The sequence below is a fragment of the Somniosus microcephalus genome, chromosome 9, assembly GCF_052327205.1.
Source record: "Somniosus microcephalus isolate GS21.2 chromosome 9, FLI_Smic_1.0, whole genome shotgun sequence".
NCBI classification, from domain to species: Eukaryota; Metazoa; Chordata; class Chondrichthyes; order Squaliformes; family Somniosidae; genus Somniosus; species Somniosus microcephalus.
Window position 1 is genome coordinate 82012506 of NC_140995.1, and position 21107 is coordinate 82033612.

Genomic DNA, 21107 nt, shown 5'->3' on the forward strand with positions numbered 1-21107 from the left:
AGCCTGTCTCAACAGCACCTCACAGCCGAGTGGCCTGTACCACTGAGAAGGACAAGTACTGCAATACAATGGGAACACCATCACCTCCAAGTCACACAGCATTCTGACTTGGGCATATATCACTATTCTTTCATCATTCCTGGGCCAAAATCCTGGAATTCCCTATCTAACACTATCATGGAAGCACCATCATCACACGGACTGCATTGGTTCAAGAGGTTGGGCCACCATCACCCTCTCAGCCAATCAGGAATGGACAATAAATGCAGCCTTACTAGCATCACCCACATCCTTTAAACAAACAAAAATAAAATAAAATCATACACATTCTCATTGTTATTTCTGCCCTTAGCTTTTAACATGATAAAAAATATAGCTATACAATGACCATTCAATGCCTTTCCCACAGTTTTCACCCATTTCCTAGTTATTAATTAGTTCTACTGGACTTCAAAATTCTAAATCTAACATTTGATTTAGTACCCTGCTGCACATGATGTGCAGTGATGTTAAGCTGAACTCACTGATTATCTCTATGAAATGACTTACACTTTCACGCCTCTTGAGTTGCCCATGGCCTGTCTGCATATTCGCTGATACAGAAACCTCCCCAAGATTATTATACAGACCCCAATGCATATAAAAATCAAATCAAATCAAATCAAATCAACTTTTATTGTCATTGTTAGTGCACAAGTGCAGTACAACGAAATGTAGGCTTGCGGCTCCCGAGAGTGTACATTTGGATTAAGACATTTAAACATTCAACATACATTTGGCTTGTAGTATATTAACATAAACATAACCATAATAAAGTGCATTGGCAGATGTGCAGGCTTTAGAGTTTATTTGTGGAGTTCAGTAGGATGACAGCCCTGGGAAAGAAGCTGTTCCTAAATCTGGTCGTACGGGTGCGAATGCATCTGTAGCGTCTCCCAGATGGCAGGAGGGCGAACAGACTGTGGCTGGGTAGGGTCTTTGATGATGGACCGTGACCTCCGTAGACAGCGTTTCTGGTATATGTGCTCTATGGTCGGTAGCCGGGTGCCGGTAATGCGTTGGGCAGTTTTGACTACCCGCTGCAGGGCTTTCCGGTCATAGTAGCTACAGCTGCCATACCATACTGTGATACAGTTTGTCAGGATGCTCTCTATAGTGCAGCGGTAAAAGTTAGAGAGGATCAGGGGTGACAGGTTACATCCCTTCAGCCTCCTTAGGAAATATAGGCGCTGCTGGGCCTTCTTCACCAGAGAGGAGGTGTTGAGGGACCAGGAGAGGTCTTCCGTGATGTGGACTCCGAGGAACTTAAAGCTGTCCACCCTTTCCACCACAGCCCCATTGATGTGGATGGGGGTGTGACTTCCGCCTTTCGACTTCCTGAAGTCCACAATGATTTCTTTGGTTTTCTTGATGTTAAGGGCCAGGTTGTTATCGGGGCACCACTTCACGAGATGCTGGACCTCCTCCCTGTAGGCTGACTCATCGTTGTTGGTGATCTGGCCTACTACCGTGGTGTCATCCGCAAACTTGATGGTGTTGGAACCATTAACAGCCACACAGTCGTGGGTGAAGAGGGAGTAGAGGAGGGGGCTCAGCACACATCCTTGTGGGGCCCCCATGTTCAGGGTCAGGGGGGGGTGGGAGGTGAGGTTACCTAATTTGACAGACTGGGGTCTGTTTGTTAGGAAGTCCAGGGTCCAGTTGCAGAGGGAAGTGTTCAGGCCAAGAGTTTGGAGTTTGGTGGCCGGGTTGTTGGGGACGATAGTGCTGAATGCTGAGCTGTAGTCTATGAACAGCATTCTGATGTAGGTCTCCTTACCATCTAGGTGATTCAGTGCTGAGTGTAGAGCAGTTGTGATTGCATCCTCCGTTGATCTGTTTGCACGATAGGCAAACTGGTGTTGGTCAAGAGAGGCAGGAACACTGGCTTTGATGTGGGCTAAGACCAGTCTCTCGAAACACTTCATTATGATGGGTGTGAGTGCGACAGGTCGATAGTCGTTCAGGCACGTCACAGCCGTTTGTTTTGGCACAGGAATAATGGTAGCGGTCTTGAAGCATGTAGGGACTACTGCCTGGGCCAATGACAGATTGAAGATGTCGGTGAAGACATCAGCCAGCTGGTCAGCACATTCCTTGAGTACCCGTCCAGGGATGCTATCCGGTCCAGCAGCCTTTCGTGTGTTCACTCCACGTAGAACACCCCTTACGTCGGAGGTCGACAGAGTGAGCACCTGGTCTTCCGGGGGTGGCAAGGCTTTGGTAGCCGGCTCCCTGTTGTCCCTGTCGAAGCGAGCGTAGGAGTTGTTAAGCTACTCCGGAAGGGAGGCATCGCTAACCGGGGAGCTGGTGTTTTTGCCCTTGTAGTCAGTGATGGACTGGATGCCTTGCCACATGCGCCGGGGGTCCGAGTTGTTGCGGAAGTGATCCTCTATCCGCAGTGTCTGTTTCCTTTTGGCAGTCCTGATACCCTTTTTTAGGTTGGTCCTAGCTGCGCTGTAAGCCGCCGTGTCGCCAGATTTAAATGCTGCGTCGCGTGCTTTCAACAGTGAGCGGACCTCTCCGTTCATCCAGGGTTTCTGCTTGGAGTACGTCCTGATATTTTTATGGGTCGTGACGACCTCGATGCAGCTGTTGATGTAGAATAGCACTGTGGATGCGTATTCCTCGATGTCATTATGGGCAAACATGCCCCAATCAGTGCGTTCGAAGCAATCCTGAAGCTCCGATACTGCCCCCTCTGGCCATACTTTCACTGCTCTCACTGATGTTCTCCCTCTTTTGATGAGCGGTTTGTATGCCGGGGCTAGAAACAGGGAGAGGTGGTCAGACTTCCCAAGGTGGGGGCAGGGAATGGCCTTATAAGCGTCTACAATGCTCGTGTAGACTTGATCCAGTGTGTTCTCCCCTCTTGTGGGGCAGGAGACATTCTGGTGGAATTTCGGTAGTACAGTTTTTAGGTTTATGTGGTTGAAGTCCCCCGTGACGATAAAAGCTCCGTCTGGGTGCGCAGTTAGTTGTTCGCTGATGGCCCTGTAGAGGTCCTTCAGTGCTAGTTTGGCATTAGCTTGTGGTGGGACGTAGACCGCAGTGATGATAACAGCCGTGAATTCCCGAGGCAGGTAGAAGGGTCTGCACCTTACCATGAGGAATTCCAAGTCAGCCGAGCAGGATCTATCAATTATGTCAGTGTTAGTGCACCAGGCATTGTTAGTGTAAATGCACAAACCGCCTCCCTTGCTCTTACCGGAGTCTGCAGTTCTGTCGGCGCGGAAGACCGTGCGTCCTTCTAGTTGGATGGTGGTGTCAGGGATGCCGTTGTTCATCCAGGTCTCTGTGAAGATCATGGCGCAGCATTCCTTTGTCCTTTTCTGTGTGGAGAGAGCCAGTTTGATCTCATCCATTTTGTTCTCCAGTGACCTGACGTTGGCCAGGAAAATACTTGGGAGGGTTTGTGTGGGGCCCTCTTCAGCCTGTTTTGGATACCGGCCCTCTTACCCCGCTTCTGCTTGCGTTCTCTGCGCGGTCTGCGCTGACTTCCGGCTGGGGAAGGACGCCACGCTGGTCCCGGGGGTCGGGCGATGTCGGGAGGCAGATCGATGTCGCCGAGTGTAAGCCTCACGCAGTCGGCCCCGATGTCTAGGAGCGTCTGCCGGCTGTACGGTAGGTCAGCCTTTAATTCCCGAATCAGCAGAGTCTAGAAGAGACTCAGAAGGAGGGTGAAAACGCTCAGTCTCGGGAGAGACAAAGCCGCTGCGTCCGTGCGCGCCGCCATCTTGCTTCTTGGAGCATATAGCAGCCATGCTTGCGCTGACATGATTTCCCTGATATATGCAGTGGACAGCAAATCTATCTGAACAAAACTACCCCAAGTCTCCACTTTCTGACTGCCTCCCGTAACAGCTGCTGCCTGAAGTCTCCATCAGCTATTCGCACTGTTAACTGTCAACAACTAAGGGAGGCAGTTGGAAAGTGGAGACTTCGGGCAGCTTCAAAACGTGTAAACAGCTGATTGAAGCTGCTTAAAGACCTGACTTTGCCTGAAATCAACGGAGCTTTTAAATTGGTAAGTATTGAACTGCACAAAATAGCAGGTGCGCTTAATACATTTTAAGGGGTGCCTTTGTAATTGACACCTATGTTAATGACAAATGGTTAGCACCATTTGCCTGATATAGGTGGCTGTCCATGATAAGCACGGATGGTGTACTCTTTTTGATTGGGTGGTTAAACAATTGGTCTGTAAATTAATAAAACTTTAAGTAAAACTTAACAAATTAAATTAAAATTGCGTTGGCTGGGGTGATGATGCACTCCAGTCCCCGCGGCGCCCACCGGTCGCGGAAGGCCTCAAGCGTGCCAGCTGAATCCGCGTGCTCCATCTCCAGGGCCACCCGGGCACGAACATGTCGCGGATGGTGTAAGTGATGGGAGCTGTAATACAATTCTCTGAAGCCTCTCTTACTGAATAAATAGCTTTCCATCTGTCTGCTCATCTTGAGCTAGTTGTCAGAAGCACTAAATATTTATTTGCTGACATTCTAATTTTTTATTTCTCCGCATATTGTTTTAGCCATCTTCCCTTCTGCTGTTATATCCATTGGGTGAAAAATTTGGTTGGTTAGCGCCCCTGGGGGAGGGAGGGGGGTTTATTTATTCGTTCACGTGATGTGGGCGTGGCTGGCAAGGCCAGCATTTATTGCCCATCCCTAATTGCCCTTGAGAGGTGGTGGTGAACCGCCTTATACAACTGAGTGGCTTGCTGGGCCATTTCAGAGGGGCAGTTAAGAGTTAACCACATTGTTGTTGGTCTGGAGTCACATGTAGGACAGGCCGGGTAAGGATGGCAGATTTCCTTCCCTGAAGGACATTAATGAAGCAGATGGGTTTTTACGACAATCCAGTAGTTTCATGGTCACCATTACTGATACTAGCTTTCTATTCCAGATATTTTTTTAAAAACTGAATTTAAATTCCCCAGCTGCTGTGGTGGGATTTGAACTCATGTTCCCCAGATCATTAGTCCAGGCCTCTGGCTTACTAGTCCAGTAACATAACCACTATGTTACCTACCGGGTGCTAAAGGGGCGCTAGGAACTTAGTGCCCGAGCGCGGCGATTTTAGCACTGCTCACAAAATTGACCAGTTGTTTTGCAGCGGCGCTAAGCGCTACCGCCACGATCTTCTGCTCCCGCAGATCGTGACGTCAGTCAAGCGTGCAACGCCCCGGACCGGATATTGATAAGGTTCCACATGGCAGACTGGTCACGAAGTTAAAAGCCCATGGGATCCAGGGCAAAGTGTCAAGTTGGATTCAAAACTGGCTCGGAGACAGGAAGCAGAGGGTAATGGTTGATGGGTGTTTTTGTGACTGGAAGGCTGTTTCCAGTGGGGTTCCGCAGGGCTCAGTACTAGGCCCCTTGCTTTTTGTGGTATATATCAACGATCTAGACTTGAATATAGGGGGTATGATTAAGATGTTTGCAGATGATACTAAAATCGGCTGTGTGGTTGATACTGAAGAAGGAAGTTGTAGACTGCAGGAAGGTATCAATAAATTGGTCAGGTGGGCAGAACAGTGGCAAATGGAATTAAATCCAGAGAAGTGTGAGCTAATGTATTTGGGGAGGGCTAACAAGGAAAGGGAATACACATTAAATGGTAGGACACGGAGTAGCGTAGAGGAACAAAGGGACCTTGGAGTGCATGTCCACAGATCCCTGAAGGTAGTAGGCCAGGTAGATAAGCTGGTTAAGAAGGCATACTTTATTAGCCGTGGCATAGAATACAAGAGTAGGGGGTTATGCTTCAACTGTATAAAACACTAGTTAGGCCTCAGCTAGAGTACTGCGTGCAGTTCTGGTCACCACATGACAGGAAAGATGTGATTGCACTAGAGAGGGTACAGAGGAGATTTACAAGGATGTTGCCAGGAGTAGAGAATCTTAGCTATGAGGAAAGACTGGATAGGCTGGGTCTGTTTTCCTTGGAACAGAGGAGGCTGAGGGGAGACCTTATTGAGGTGTATAAAATTATGAGGGGCCTAGATAAAGTGGATAGAAAGGACCTACTTCCCTTAGCAGAGGGGTCAAAAACGAGGGGGCACAGATTTAAAGTAATTGGTGGAAGGTTTAGAGGGGGTTTGAGGGGAAATGTCTTCACCCAGAGGGTTGTGGGGGTCTGGAACTCACTGCCTGAAAGGGTGGTAGAGGCAGGAACCCTAACCACATTTAAAAATTACTTGGATGTGCGCTTGGGATGCTCTAACCTGCAGGGCTATGGACCAAGAGCTGGGAAGTGGGATTAGGCTGGATAGCTCTTTGTTGGCTGGCGCGGACACGATGGGCCAAAATGGCCTCCTTCCGTGCTGTAACTTTCTATGATTCTATTGAGTCGTGCTCCCTGCCTTAGCGCCTGCCGCTAGGAATGAAAGGTCGAGGGGAACGTTTTCAAGTCGAGAACGGCCTGGGGGAGCGATATTTAAAGGCGGGTGCTTCCTGCCTTTTCTTGTCGGCAAAATTTTTGGTACAAGCAGGTTGAGAGGGAGAGACACGTCTGCAAAGATTTAACTCTGTCCTAAGGAGTTTTGGCCCCTGGAGGTCTGTAGCGCCTAATTTAGCGCTCAAATCACCTCCAGTGGCGATAGAGGCGAATTTTGCAGTCGGAGGTGAGAATTAGCGCCGGGCGGTAAAATTTGTGCCCGGCCTATATTAGCACCCCAAAATGGGCGATACCCAATTTTTCCCCCCATTATCTCTTAGCAACAGTGCCACTCCTTGGCCCATCTTAATAAGGTTATCTGGAACATTCTATACTCCCATTCTATCTTATATCCATGTGCTCACCACCGTGTGCTTTTTTTGATCTTCTATTATATGGGATTCCGTTTATTCTCAACAATAGTTCCTCTTGCCTCTCAGTCAGCAATGATTTTCTCCTCACTACCTATCACAGTATTAACCTCTCTTCTCTAAATCTCATTTAAATGAATCCAAATGACTATTTTCGTTTGGCTTCCCATTGAGTTATGGGCAGACCATCAACTCTGTTTGAGTTCCTTCTATAGAAGAAAGCTTCAAGTTCTCCTGTTGACACCGATTTAATGTACACTCATTGAAATCAATTATTGTGTTCCTTCATTCCAGGTTTCCAGTTAACAAATCAGATAACAGCACTTCTGTACTCTCTGCTTTAAACTAACACACACACACACACAAACAAACAATGGTGGGCAAATGAGGGAAAAGGAAAATTTTGCCATGCTCATCCCATGATACATTACAGAAACTAGTTGATCTCTCATTGACACGAAAGTGTGACGGAAAGAATTACAACAGGAAGTAAGATTTTGTAGACAGGAAGTGCATGCAGACATAAGATTTTTAACAAGATATAAATGTAGCATGAGGTTAATTTCCTTGTAAAACATGATGACATAGATTTTAAAAACATGGGCTGGATTTTCAGGGGATCAGCGGGCACGATCGGTGGTGGGTCGCGTGGGAAAGTGTTTTTTATCCCCAGCGGGTCAGGACCTCGCTGTGAACCCGCCGCCATGCGCCTTTCCCAAATGCCGGGTCTGTCAGCGCTGAGCAGACCTGACACAGCGGCGGGGGAGGCAATAAAAATCATTAATGGCTTGTTTACAGCCAGTTAACAATTTTTTTTTTACAGCTTTTTGGATTTGACAGGTCGCCCACTGGTTTCCCGCTGTGCCTAGACCTTGTCTGTGAAGCTGAGGCGGGAGGTCAGTGGCCATTGAATCAGCTGATGAGTTGACAGCTTCAAATGTCAAGTCAAAGCTCCCAGCTGATTGAGAAATGTTCCCTTAACCACTAGCTTCTCTAAACTGCATTTCCACTACAGATTCAGGATGCTGCAAGTCTTTACACAAGTCTCCATCCGATCTGACCTCATTACCTCTCCCACCATTGACAGATCGCTTCTGTCATCTCTACTTCACCTGCCATCTATTCCATCAGCATGGGTGTCCTTGAAACTCTCTCGCCTTGGGCCTCAGAATCCCACCATGATCAGCCCCAACACCAGCATCAACAACAACACCAAACTTCTCCGCAATCAACTGATGCTGCACAGGACACAGGGCATCAGCACCTGACAACATTGCTGTCCGGGAGGCCAGGGATGGCCTCACCATGGCCAGATGTACTTCACTTGACGCTGTACACCCTGGCTGCCACATGATGCGTCAGATTGGCACCACCCCACACCAACACCATAGAGCATCCCTACAATTCCCAAGCCATTCCTTTCATACTCATCACCATTGCAGTGGGTACCGTTATGTCTCACCATTCACTGCAACTCACTAAGCCACTTCCAAGGGTGCACACAAATCTGTCCAAGAACACAAAGTGTTGAAAATAAAGGTTTCAATGTTTGACACTACATTAACAGAAATTTTACATGAACATTGCAGAAAATACCCAAGTGCCTACCCTTATGTGTTGTTAGTTGGTATGATTGCACAAGGATAAGGGCGAGTATGAGGGGTGGCTAGTGAGATGGGGATGTGATAATGTAGATAGAGAGGGATGGGTGGAGGAGCAAGGTAAGTTGGTATGAACAAGGATGTGCAGGAGTAGGGTAGGGAAGGCAGAGTGATGGGGATGTGATGAGAGGCACAGCAGGATGAAGTTGAGTGTGGCTTTTTACTAACGTTTCGTGATCTATTGAGATCATTGAAATGTTTGCGGCACTGCACCCAGGTCCTCCTGACCACATCCCTGCTTGTGTCCTCCTCTGCAATGTGCAACCAGGCTGTGTTGATCTCCTAGGGAGGTCTCTTCCGCCCATGGGAAGGGAAGAGGAGGGAGTCATGGGAGAGCCTGGGTGCAGCCCTGCACCTTTGTGCAGCGCTTGTCAGTGTTTGCAGCACCTCAGTGCTGTAGAACACTGACAGCACAAATGTCAAAAGAAAGTTGGCCATGGTCCCTTTAAGGTAACCGTCTAATGATGCGTCACCAAGTGACGTCACCAGACCCACTTCCTCTAATTGGCCAGAAAATGCGATGGGCGGGCTCAACAAGCCCAATGAAGGGAAATTCATTTCAGAGGCCGGGATGGAGACAGCAGCGGGGCTGCGGCCCACCACCGACATCGCCCGCCATGGACCTGCCGAGGTTTGTAAAATCCAGCCTATAGACTTCTGAAGCAGCAGCCGAGTGACCATTTTATTTCACATTTCAAAATGTTGATCAGATTTGTGGAATTCCTATATTTATTGTATGAAAGGTCCCCTTTGCTGAAGGTAGTGTGAAACAAATTTCTTTGATTCCTACTTCATTTGATTAAAGTATATTTACTTGTTACCACTTTGGTGGTATAAAAATAACATACATGCAGGAACCAATGACACATGCACACACTGTGATCTAGTAGCTGTTGAATTTCTTCCCATGTTCAGTGGCTCCACACTGCATATCTTCTCTAGCAGCTGTTAGAAAAACAATCCATCCAGAATATTTAGGTTTTTCCAGCAGTAGACCTGGACTGTCATTACCACTGTCATTGTCTCCAGCAACAAGGTCACTGGTATTACAGAATTTTCAACCTCAGCACTTCAGAAATACGTAGACTTCTAACAGCTCAGGAAATTGCCCACAAAACAGCATTCCTCATTTTGGCAGCTTATGATTGGGAATTTAATTGCAGACTTACAGTATCAGTCAGAGGATCACACTGACTGGACAAGAGTAGCAAGTATAGAATTTAAACGAGAAACCTAAGCAATTCACTGATAAAAATATCTCAGTAAAGGCTGTTAATAAAAGAAGGTAGCTGAAATCATTAAAAAGCTGTCAGAAATGTCATGAAACAAAAGCACAGTAATGCATGCACAATTAAAAATTGGACAAAAATTTAATATACATTTATCCTAAACACTGAGGCCCTGAATTTCCTTGGGGAGCCCACCAGGCTCCCGCTGTGATCTCATTAGATCCCTGCCATTTCAGGGCAACTTTGTAAGGGGTGGACCCTCCTGCCACCCCTTAGAAGGCAAATAACATCAAGGGATCTTCCCGGGGCGGGGGACTCTTTAATCCGGGAGTTCTCAGTTCCCCAGCACAGTTGGGACTCGGCACAAGATGGGAAGCTGGTACGCCGAGATAGAGGAGATGTACCGGTCTCCAAATGGGCAGAAGCAGGCCCACCAGGAAAGTGGCCTGGACCTCCAAGAACTGGAGACATTGAGCTCCTTATAAAGGGGGCTGAGAGGGGCTTCATGAAGTCTGGGGGGTGGGGGGTGGGGGCTGAGCAATTCTCCCTCCCAAAGGCACGAAGTGCCAGATTTTCCAACTGCACAGGGCAGGCAGATGCCAGAGATATGTCCATAGTGGTGTTCTCCTGCCAGACCCATGCAAATTAAATGCCCTCTCGCAGACTCCACAAATTTCAGGATTGTGGTCCACAGATTTACAGCTTCTGAACATTTAAATTTAGCACTGTGACACAACTATAAATATATATCAAAGATTCACCTGGTGCCTATACTTCTAATGGTGCAATATTTAACTTTCAGTTTCTAATTTTGTTTTGTTAAAATAGGTTACATTTAAGTTATTTGTCGAATAGGAGCTACTATGTGAGAAAGCTAATGTATAGACTGATCTAATTCAAGTTTGATTCTTCAGCCATAAATACAGCCAGTGCAAGAAAACAATTCTTATCTTTTGCTGAACTCACATTTTCATTGAAAACACAAACTCAATCTTGTCAAATGCTTGGTAAAACAATCTGCGATTCTCAGATGCAATGTTTGTGAAGGTCATTCATTTACTCCAGAACTACCTTCATCTGACATTTGTTTCAGAAGCCATTCATTACTCTTTACAGGTCATGTTCCAAAGATCTTCATCATTATAAAATAACATACTGCGTGGATTGAACTCAGTTTCAGTTGTAGACTGCCAGCTGACTGTACAATAATTTCATTTAATGAATTGTAACTTTAGGATTGCTCATCTTTGACGAATTGTAATCTGTTCCAAAGACTAAACAAGGACCTTAATTTATTACTGTAAGATACATCTGTTTTAGCAGACAACACCAAAGTTTTGACATGCAAAGAATTTATGATTTTACCACAGTTACTTAGTTTAAGGCCATCACATGCAACCACAGTTGTGGCAATATGACACAGTTTTGGGTGTGCAACAATGCAGAAGTGGTGTAACTCAGCAATCGGGTCCTAGTCTGACTTCCAAATGTGCTGAAGCAGGACAGGAACAAAGCCACATGTTAAAAGTTCCACTGGAACTTTCTAAAATTGGCATAGAATGATTTTAACATTAGAAGACAGACACCCTCACCTGTGTTGCAAAATGGCCTCTGTAAAATCTTGCACTATATATTCCAAAGATTCAAAACCCTGAGTGAAGAAATTTCTCCTCATCTCAGTCTTAAATGGCCGACCCCTTACCCTGAGACTATGCCCCCTAGTTCTCGACTCTCCAGCCAGGGGAAACAGCCTCTCAGCATCTACCCTGTTAAGCGGAGATCACCTCTCATTCTTCGAAACTCCAGAGAGCATAGTCCCACATGCGGAACAAGCAACATTACTGTAGTGTATGTAACCGTCTACCTTTAAGAGACTATTGTATGTAACCGTTCACCTTTAAGAGAACTATTTTAGGTGTGGCACTACTTGTTTGGCTTCTGTATACGGTAATACCGACGGTGACCACACCGGTATATAAGTGCTGTGGCATGATTTATAGGGCAGATTCGCCCTGACCTTCGAATAGTAAAGTCCTGTTTGTTTGTTACTCCTGAAGTCTGTGTCGTTATTAACTGCACAACCCACAGACTTTACAGTGGCGACGAGTCCGATCGTACCCTGCGGCAAGACTACCAAAGCAACTAAAGAGCGTCGAAGAGAGGCAACCGCCCTCGTCGTTCTGCTGGGAGAAAACACGAGGCTGCAGCAATAGAAAGGAGGAAGACTTTAGCAACAAAAGCTTCCATCAGCAACAGGCACTGACTGTCCCTTCTGCCACGGTGCGGAGTGAGCCGATCAGCAGGAAGCAAGGCGGCCACGGAGACTGTGAGTAAGGGAAAGTGTAAAGAATACCCGGAGGATAAGGGCTGTGCACTCGACCACGGTCGAGGGGGAAAGGAGCCGGACGGAAAGTTGGGTCCAACGGCGTCGTGAGACAGCCAGACCGCGATCGGCGGGAAAGCCGGGCAGCGACCGAAGCCACGAAGCGCTGAGACCGGGAGCGTAGGCGCGGGAAGAGAGAAACTCAGCCGCAGCCGGGGAGGGAAGCACCGGACTGCGAGAGGGCTGGGAGGCGAATGGGAACCGAGCGTGCGGGAGAAACAGAGCTGACCAAGGGAGACTGCGCGAGAGCCAGTCCAGCGGCTGAACTGTTCTCCGCCAACGGGAGTACCCAGCGCCGGTAGAGCCGAGCGGGCGGGAGAGAGAGAGACAGAGCCGAGCAAGGGGAGAGAGACTGCGCGAGAGCCAGTCCAGCGGCTGAACTGTTCTCCGTCAACGGGGTGTACCCAGAGCCGGTAGAGCCGTGCGAGCGGGAGAGAGAGACAGAGCCGAGTAAGGGGAACTGTGCGAGAGCCAGCCCAGCGGCTGAACCTGTCCGCTGTGGGGAAAGCGTACCCCTCCCACCAGGGAAGAAACGCGGGAAGCCGCCATTAGGCGGAGAAGACGACAGATGCGGGAAACCGCCATTGAGGGGGCGGGGAGAGAAGGAAAGAGCGAGAAACCGCCATTTTCACGGGAAAAGCCGCCATCTTAGAAAAAAAAAAGAAATAATAATTTAAAGAAATACTTGTGTTGTTCCCAAAGAGAGGAAGATGCCTAAGCGTGGTAACATCAACGATTTTAATTCCGAGGTAGAAGACTGGGCCACGTACGTGGAACGCATTGAGATCTATTGTGAGGCCAATAAAATAGAAGAAGATGACAAAGCTATAACCTTGCTGAACTCGATGGGCGCAAAGACATACGGGCTCTTGAAGCATCTACTAGCACCAGCTAAACCGGCGGATCAGACTTTCGATGATATTGTGGCTGTCCTGAAGGACCACTTGAACCCTACACCGTTGATGTTGGCTGAACGATTCAAATTCTATGCGAGAACGCGACGGAAAGACGAAAGCAACGCAGAATACTTGGTCGAACTGCGTAGACTAGCGAAATACTGCCAGTTTGGAGGGAATCTGACAGAGGCATTGCGAGACAAGTTCGTGTGCGGGTTGGCAAAGGAAGGAACGCAAAAGCGACTACTCGAAGAGAACGACCTTACACTTGACAGGGCTGTCCTTATTGCAGCATCGCACGAAGCCGCAGCGAAGGGAACTGCGGAAATGCAGCTACTGACAGCAGCACTAAGTGTGGATCAAATTACCTCGACAACAACAAAATGCTATCGTTGTGGGAAGACAACACACGACCAGAACCAATGCTGGTTTAAGAACCAGGAATGTAGGAAATGTGGCAAACTGGGTCACATAGCTAAGGTATGCCGGTCAGGGAAGAAGACCAACAACCAAAGGACCAACAACCAAAGGAAGCCATCACAGGAAAGGTACAACAAGGTACACAAGGTGGCTGAGAAGAGTTCAGATGAACAGAATTCAGACTCAGACCCAAACGGCCAGGAGCTGGGTAGTCTGAGAATTCACAATGTGAGTAAGGAAGCTGACCTACAAACTATCTGGGTCATGCTGAAAATAGCTGGAATCCAAGTGAAAATGGAGTTGGACACTGGATCAGCTCTATCAGTCATAAATCGAAGGGATTACCACCGGCTATTCTCACATATACCCTTAAGAGATACCAAGTTCGTATTGCAGACATACACGGGACATAAAGTATACCCCATGGGAAAGATAAGAGTCAAAGTGAGAGATAGGGGTAAAGAACACCCAAGAATGAACTTATACGTACTACATGAGGGAGGACCACCACTTCTAGGACGGGAGTGGATCAAGAAAATAGACATGGAATGGCACTATCTAAAAGCCATAACGAGTGAGGACTCGGTGCAGACAAGCAGCTCAGATTCTGAAACGGATGACGATAAGACCAACCCAAATATGAAAGACAAGGCTGAAATGGACTTGCCGACGAAGGTTGGAAAAACGAAGGCATGCATAAAGGCTTATGCTCCAGAGAAGAACAAAGTTTCAGAACAGAACTCCACCGAACAACGACAACAATTAGAACAATTGAGTTACCGTCTCGTACAAGAGATGAAGACAATGAAAAAGTTCTATGACACCAAATGGGAGAATCTGGAAAGACAACAGAAGCAGCTAGCTCAAGCAGAGAGCGACCATAGAGCCATCGTGACCAATTACCGATCACATCTCCCTTATGATGTTCAGGAGTTAGAATATTTGCATGATCTAGAGATACAGCATAAAGGCAAACCACGCTACACTGAGGATTTTGTTCTGCAATTGGAGACGGAGCTAGTGCAGGCAAGGTTAAGAGAAGCTGAATCGCAGTGTGCACTTAAAGAGATGCAGAAAAAAATCTTGGACATAGAAAAGAGAAACGCTTCTTTACCTGATGAGAATAATGTGGCCATGTTGCAAGAGGAGCTTATAGGGGCGAAACTGAAAGAAGCTAAGCAAAGGATGTTGGAACTTGAAACACAGAACCAAATCAGCAGTAACCAGCTATGTCGAGCAGAGAAGGAGTGCAATGGTCTACAGGAGAAGGTGCAATATCTCTCAGCCCAGAATAAGGGACTACTCACTCAGTTAAATGAAAGTAAAGGGAAAATGGCTGAGATAGACTGCAAGAATAAAGAAGATTTGATGGCAGTGAGACTTCGAGAGGCAGATAGCATAGCAGCCTTGGCTGAACTCCAACAGAAAATTGCGAAAGAAGCAAATGAAGAGGAATCTTCAGGAAGCCAGGATTTTATTCCAGTTCTTCTCTACGACTCCTTACAAGCAGAGTGTGAGAAGTTGAAAGAACAGTATGAACAGGCCCAGGCTACAATTCTGGAGGGGGTTAACTCGGCAACCTCCGAAAAGCTAGTTTCAGTAGAAGCATATGAGCAACTAAAGGTTGAACATGAGCAAGAAGTCCAAAGGCTGCAGGAAATTCTTGATGAGCTCAAGGCCAAGACAGACTCATCGGTAGAAGTTCCATCCATAGAGGAGAAATTAGAGGTGAAAGACATGGCAGAACATGAAAGGCAAGATGTCCAAGAACTCAGAAAATTATTGAAGGAAACCCAAGACAAATATGAGGCGGCAATGACCGAGGTTCAACAACTTGAAGAACAGATTCAACTGGGAATCCTTTCAGCGGAAGAAAAGGAAACTGTAAGAAACACAGAGACTGTAAGACATGAGCTAGAGAGCATCATGGCACAAGAGCTAGATAGTATCATGGCACAACTTCTCCGAGCGCTGAAAGCCAAAGTCCAAGAGGAAAAGAAGGTGAAAGCATTGGAGGAAAAGGTGGATGAAATGGAGAAGACTCTGATTCACAGTGTTCCCGCGGAAGAGTTAATGGTCAGCCAACTCCTTCATATGTTGAGGGACAAGACTCTGCAATGGGAACAATCTGAACATGAGCTTCAATCTTCAGAGGGAAGGAGTTCGGAGCTCTCAAAAGTTACGGATATAGCTGAGGGTGCAACACGGATTTTACTGGGATGCCAAAAGTACGCTGAATCACGTCAATGGGAACAACAGACTGTTGAAACAGATGCTCCAGTAGAAGGATTGAATAGCCCGATCAATCAATCTCCGATGGAAGGGGAAGTATTGAAGTCATTAGTGAAGGATTTGCAGGAAACCCAGGAAGAGTGGGATGAATATGAACGCATAAAGAAGTCTCTTCAGGAAAGATGTCTAGGGAGGGAACAACAGTCGGCTAACGTCCAGTTGGGTAAGGAAGAAGTAGCAGGCCCTCTCGCTAGACTAGCTCAGGATGACACCGAATATTACCATGACCTGTTGAGTGACACGGAATATTACGAGGACTTGGTCTGCCCAGCTTGTGATGAAAACTCCCAAAGTGCAGAAATCAGGATGAAGCACTTAAAGTCTAAAGAACATAGGGAGATGGTGGCGCTACTGCTGGCAGCTGATAAGGGAGCCCCGAGAGTCTCCAAGAAGCAAAAAAAGGAAAAGCCGAAGCCGAAGATGATAACCATCTAAATCATTATTACTTCTAATGGGAAAGTAGGGAAAAATTACGAAGGCAGTCCAGCTGTTTGTAAAAGTCAGCACTGCTGGTTCAGCAGGACGGAAGTTCAAGCTGTTACGTCAAGGGAAAGACTATTGGATGAGTCACGCTAGCAATGTGAACCGGCTACACCACAGAGATGTTGTTCGGACCGAGTCAAGACCAGAGACTGAATCTGTGAACTGTTCCCACAGAGACTGAACCTGTGAACTGTTTTCCGCAGAGACTATATCTGTAAATTGTTTTACATGAAGTTGAATATATGTTATGTTTAATGGGGAATACGTATGTTGTAAGCTAAAAAGGGAGGATTGTAGTGTATGTAGCCGTCTACCTTTAAGAGACTATTGTATGTAACCGTTCACCTTTAAGAGAACTATTTTAGGTGTGGCACTACTTGTTTGGCTTCTGTATATGGTAATACCGACGGTGACCACACCGGTATATAAGTGCTGTGGCATGATTTATAGGGCAGATTCGTCCTGACCTTCGAATAGTAAAGTCCTGTTTGTTTGTTACTCCTGAAGTCTGTGTCGTTATTAACTGCACAACCCACAGACTTTACAATGACCAACTCTCCTACAGTTGGCAGGAGTCTGATGTGATCTACTGCTCTCTAACCTCAGGATTGTAATCTCACACCTGTATGTTGTGATCATTCCCAACATTTCCTTTGCTGGAATATAACCGGGAACAAGAAAAAAACATTCACAAATCCCACAACCTGGATGCCTGAGAAGAGAGAAGGTGAAATACAGGAAAATTCTTTCTTTTAAAGGGGAAACAGACAAGAGAGAAAAGAGGAAAGACAGAAAAAAAGTGAAGAAATGAAAAGGAAAAAAAGAGTATATATTAATGCAATTTTACCATATGTGGTGAATGTAACTTGCTGTTTATAGGAGTGGTTTTCAACTGCCGCTTGCCCTTTAAAAAAAAACGGTTGACCAGCAGAGAAAAATCAGGTGAGCACCTTGGGATGCCCTTTTGATGCCCAAGGCCTTCCTGATTGATTGACTTCTTGAACTATTTCCAGTTCTGACGGAAGGTCATTGACCTGAAACGTTAACTCTGTTTCTCTCTCCACTGATGCTGCCTGACCTACTGAGTATTTCCAGCATTTTCTGTTTATATGTCACCAAGAACAGATTAGCTGGTCGTTTACCTCACTGTTGTTTGTAGAACTCTGTTGTGCACTAATTGGCTCCTGCATTTTTCTAGAAAACCAGTGACTACATGTCAAAAGTAGCTGTAAAGCACCTTGAGACATCTTGGGGATATGAAAGGCCCTACATAATTGCAATTTCTTTCTTTTTTTGCTTCCATGTTCTTCCCTTCTAATAATGCACCTATCTAAAGTAAACAGATCAATCTTAGGGTAAATCCACTCTGCTGGCTACAATTAGTTTCTATTAGTGAGTTCTCATTGCACCAGTTTGCATGGATGGTTAATATCGTTACCAAATAGTCCACCAAAATGACAGGAGTAAGCTTGCTCTGCCGAAGTCGATGGTGATACTACCACGAATCACCAGTGAGGTTAATAGCATGGCCATTATACAACTAAAGTAGTTAATCAGACAATCAATTGTAGCATTAGGAATTGCAAGCATGCAACTCATCAAAAGCAGCTATTCTAATGTTAATGAGAGATCCTTACAAAGAAAAACACAAAGACACTACAGCTCCTTAATTTAGCAGCACAGACTGATTTCAGGCAGCAAGAACGGCAGCAAGCCACAGGACTGCTGGAGAGTTGAATTTCATGGTCGAAAAAGTGACATCATCAGAGGACCCGATCCGTTTGCGTATGTGCGGAGAGTGATGTCACCAAAGGTTCTGAAAACCTGAAGTGGCTGCATACTGTCGCCTTCCCCTTTAAAGTGTTGCTCTGAAAATATGGAGTGGGTTTGAAATTGGTTTTTGATGGTGGTGCAAAATAGCGAATCGACAGCCCGTGTTAGACCTGACTTCAATGGAAAAGAAAATTGCACTTGGTGTAAATGGGCTTCTGATTCGTTATTGCCCGTTTTGCGCTACAGCCAAAGATTAATTTCAGTCTCAGTATCGCTGAGAGCTTCTGGGACTGCCCAAGTGGAAAACATATCCATCCTTCGAGTCCCTGAGAGCGTCACCCGTCTCTACCTATCAGCTACTATACACACCGCTACTCTTGCATGCCAGTCCTCTACCTGCTCTAAGGTCAGATTGTAGCACACACTGACTGTTGCCTGCTACCAACGAGCAAAATAAGCTGTGTGGGGGATGATCCTGCTCACTGGAAGGATTTGGAATCTGTGCTGAGAACTCATGCTCAGAGTCAAGGGCAAGGGAAGGCAAGAGCACCGTGAGGAGAAACAGCTGCAGAACCCCACATAAGCTTGCAGTGCCTATGCATGGGGTCATATATTTGAAGGGGTCCATGAGTCAATTGCTGGGTTGGCCTGGCATCGATGAACAGGTTGGAAGTGTGCAGGCGTTGCTTGATGACATTATTGTTGATTCCTACCATCACTCTACTGATGATGGGAGAAGGCAGTACAATTTCAATTTCAATTTTATTTGTCACATAACCAAATACAACAAGTGAAATCCAGTCAGTGAAATGCTTTTTTCTTAACGAGCCAAGTGCACCAAGCAGCAAAGGACACTTAGCTGCCTGGTATGCACGGAGCCCACAAGGACGGCAGCCATCTTCATCAGCGCCATCACAATAGGGTCCGCTCTCGCCTCGCTCCGCCTTTCCCACACTCCTGCCCGGCAATCTTCAGCCGCCGTGGTACCGACGTCCCGGGGCCTGCTTCTCCCTGGCTCTCCTTCCACCCGGTCTGACCTCCGAGCCTCCCGCGGTGTCCGACCTTCCAGGGCCTGCTTTTCCCGCCCTCGGTCTGCTTCCCCTCCTACCGGTTCGACCTCCGAGCCTCCCGCCGAGGAGTTGCCGGCCGCCATGCTACAGCGGGTCGTCGTGGCTTCCATCACTGCTTCTGCTGCCTCCCCGCCGACTCGCCGAACTCATCAGCGCCGATGCACAGTGTCTGTAGCGGGAGTGGGCCGACCGACTCAGGGAGAGCGCTTACCCTGTGACCGCCACGGACGCCATCTTGACCACCTCTGGCTGGGCTACAGTTATCCTGTTTTTTCTGGGTGACTATTCACAGGTAGATGCTATTGTCATAACTGCACTGGAGCAGCTTAGCTAAGGTAGTGGCAAGCACTGGTGCATGGGTTTTCTGCACCTCAGCTGGGATGTTCTCATAGCCCATGTCCTTTGCTGTGCCCAATGTATTGAGCCACTTTCCAATATCATGTGAAATAAACCAAATAGGCTGGACACTGGTACCTGAGATGGTGGAGACTTTGGGCTGAAGATGCTTGCGTGCACTTTAACTGGAGTCTTCAGTACCCCAGTGTAAGACTTCGCTCTGTTTCAGGATGTGGGAGGTTCATGGAGCCTCCTCCTCCTGTCAGTTACCAGGGTGTCCACCACCTTTCTAGACAAGGATGAGGCTTTGTTCTGATCTATTAGTTGTGGGACAGCTTAGCTCTGCTTAGAGCCTGCTGACTTTCAGTGTTTAGCATGCAGGCAACCCTTGATGGTAGCTTCACTAGGTTCGTACCCCATTCAAAGGTGCACCAGTTGCTGCTCCCAAGGTGAAGATACACACTACGCGTTGAAGCAGGCTTAATCCCCTGGCATGATGGTGATTCAAGAGTGTGGGCGATGAGGTCGAAGAGGACGAGGAGGGATAGTGCACTACGGCCACAGTGAGTTCTGTGAGGTGAAGATGGAGGGGTAGGGTTTTAAGAAGATGGTTGGTAGTGGAGGACTTTGCAGAGGAGGGCGAGGCCTGATAGCGCTTGATGTGGTGCAGCTTGATTTGGTGATGGATTGTTAAGCCTGTTGTGCATCAGATACACCCAGAGCTGGAGGGCCATATGGTCTTGCTCATTAATAGTTATCTGGGAATCTGGGGTATGGTAGCATAGCGGTTACATTACTGCACTAGTAATCCAGAGGCCTGGACTAATGATTAGCATGGCAGCTGGGGAATTTAAATTCAATTAATTAAATAAAAAGCTAGTATCAGTAATGGTGACCATGAAACTACCGGATTGTCGCACAAACCCATCTGGTTCACTATTGTCCTTTAGGGAAGGAAATCTGCCGTCCTTACCCGGCCTGACCTATATGTGACTCCAGACCCACAGCAATGTGGTTGACTCTTAACAGCTCTCTGAAATGGCCCAGCAAACCACTATGCACTGTGGGAGTACGTTCATCACACAGACTGCAGCGGTTCAAAAAGCGGTTCCAAAAGATCCTGAACATACACGCTTCTTGTCTTTTCTTGAGCAGCCTATATTCCTACACTCCTGTAACATCATCATTTTCTGCTGCTATATATGTCTCTAACTCAAGCACATCTTACTCTGAACTCGCCTAGGATTCGGTCGTAAGCACTGGGGAGATAGTAATTTAAAAGTCTAAACTGGACAAACAACCAAAGAGGTTACAACTGCTTTTATATGGACTTCTTAAAAGACCTCCCCAACTGATGGGAACTTTAGGAAAAGAGATCAGAAATTGAGTGAGAGAGTCATAAGCTGCTGATCACAGAACTGGCAATGCTCAAGTATAGAAGCTACAATAAAGCACTTCTGGAGGACTACCACCACCTTCTTAGTAGAGTTAAGAGCAGCCTTTGCATGACGGAATAATGATACTGTACAAAAGCGAAACTGCAATTAAATCTAGTTCACGTGTGACAATACATTGCACACATGTCTATTATTCTGCGAGCCTGTAGATCCCAGAGACAGCCTTGGGCATAATTGCCTTTTGTGCCCTACTCCAGGTGAATAATATTTTAGCAGGACAGCAGTCTCTGCTCTAAGTTTCTAAAAAGCTCTCATT

The 21107-nt window shown here is 46.9% G+C and overlaps 1 protein-coding gene across 6 annotated transcripts in view; it reads right to left on the reverse strand.

The window, feature by feature from the left end:
• Positions 1-21107, reverse strand: part of klhl29 (kelch-like family member 29) — a 732755-nt gene that overhangs the window by 201864 nt on the left and 509784 nt on the right. The window lies entirely within an intron of this gene.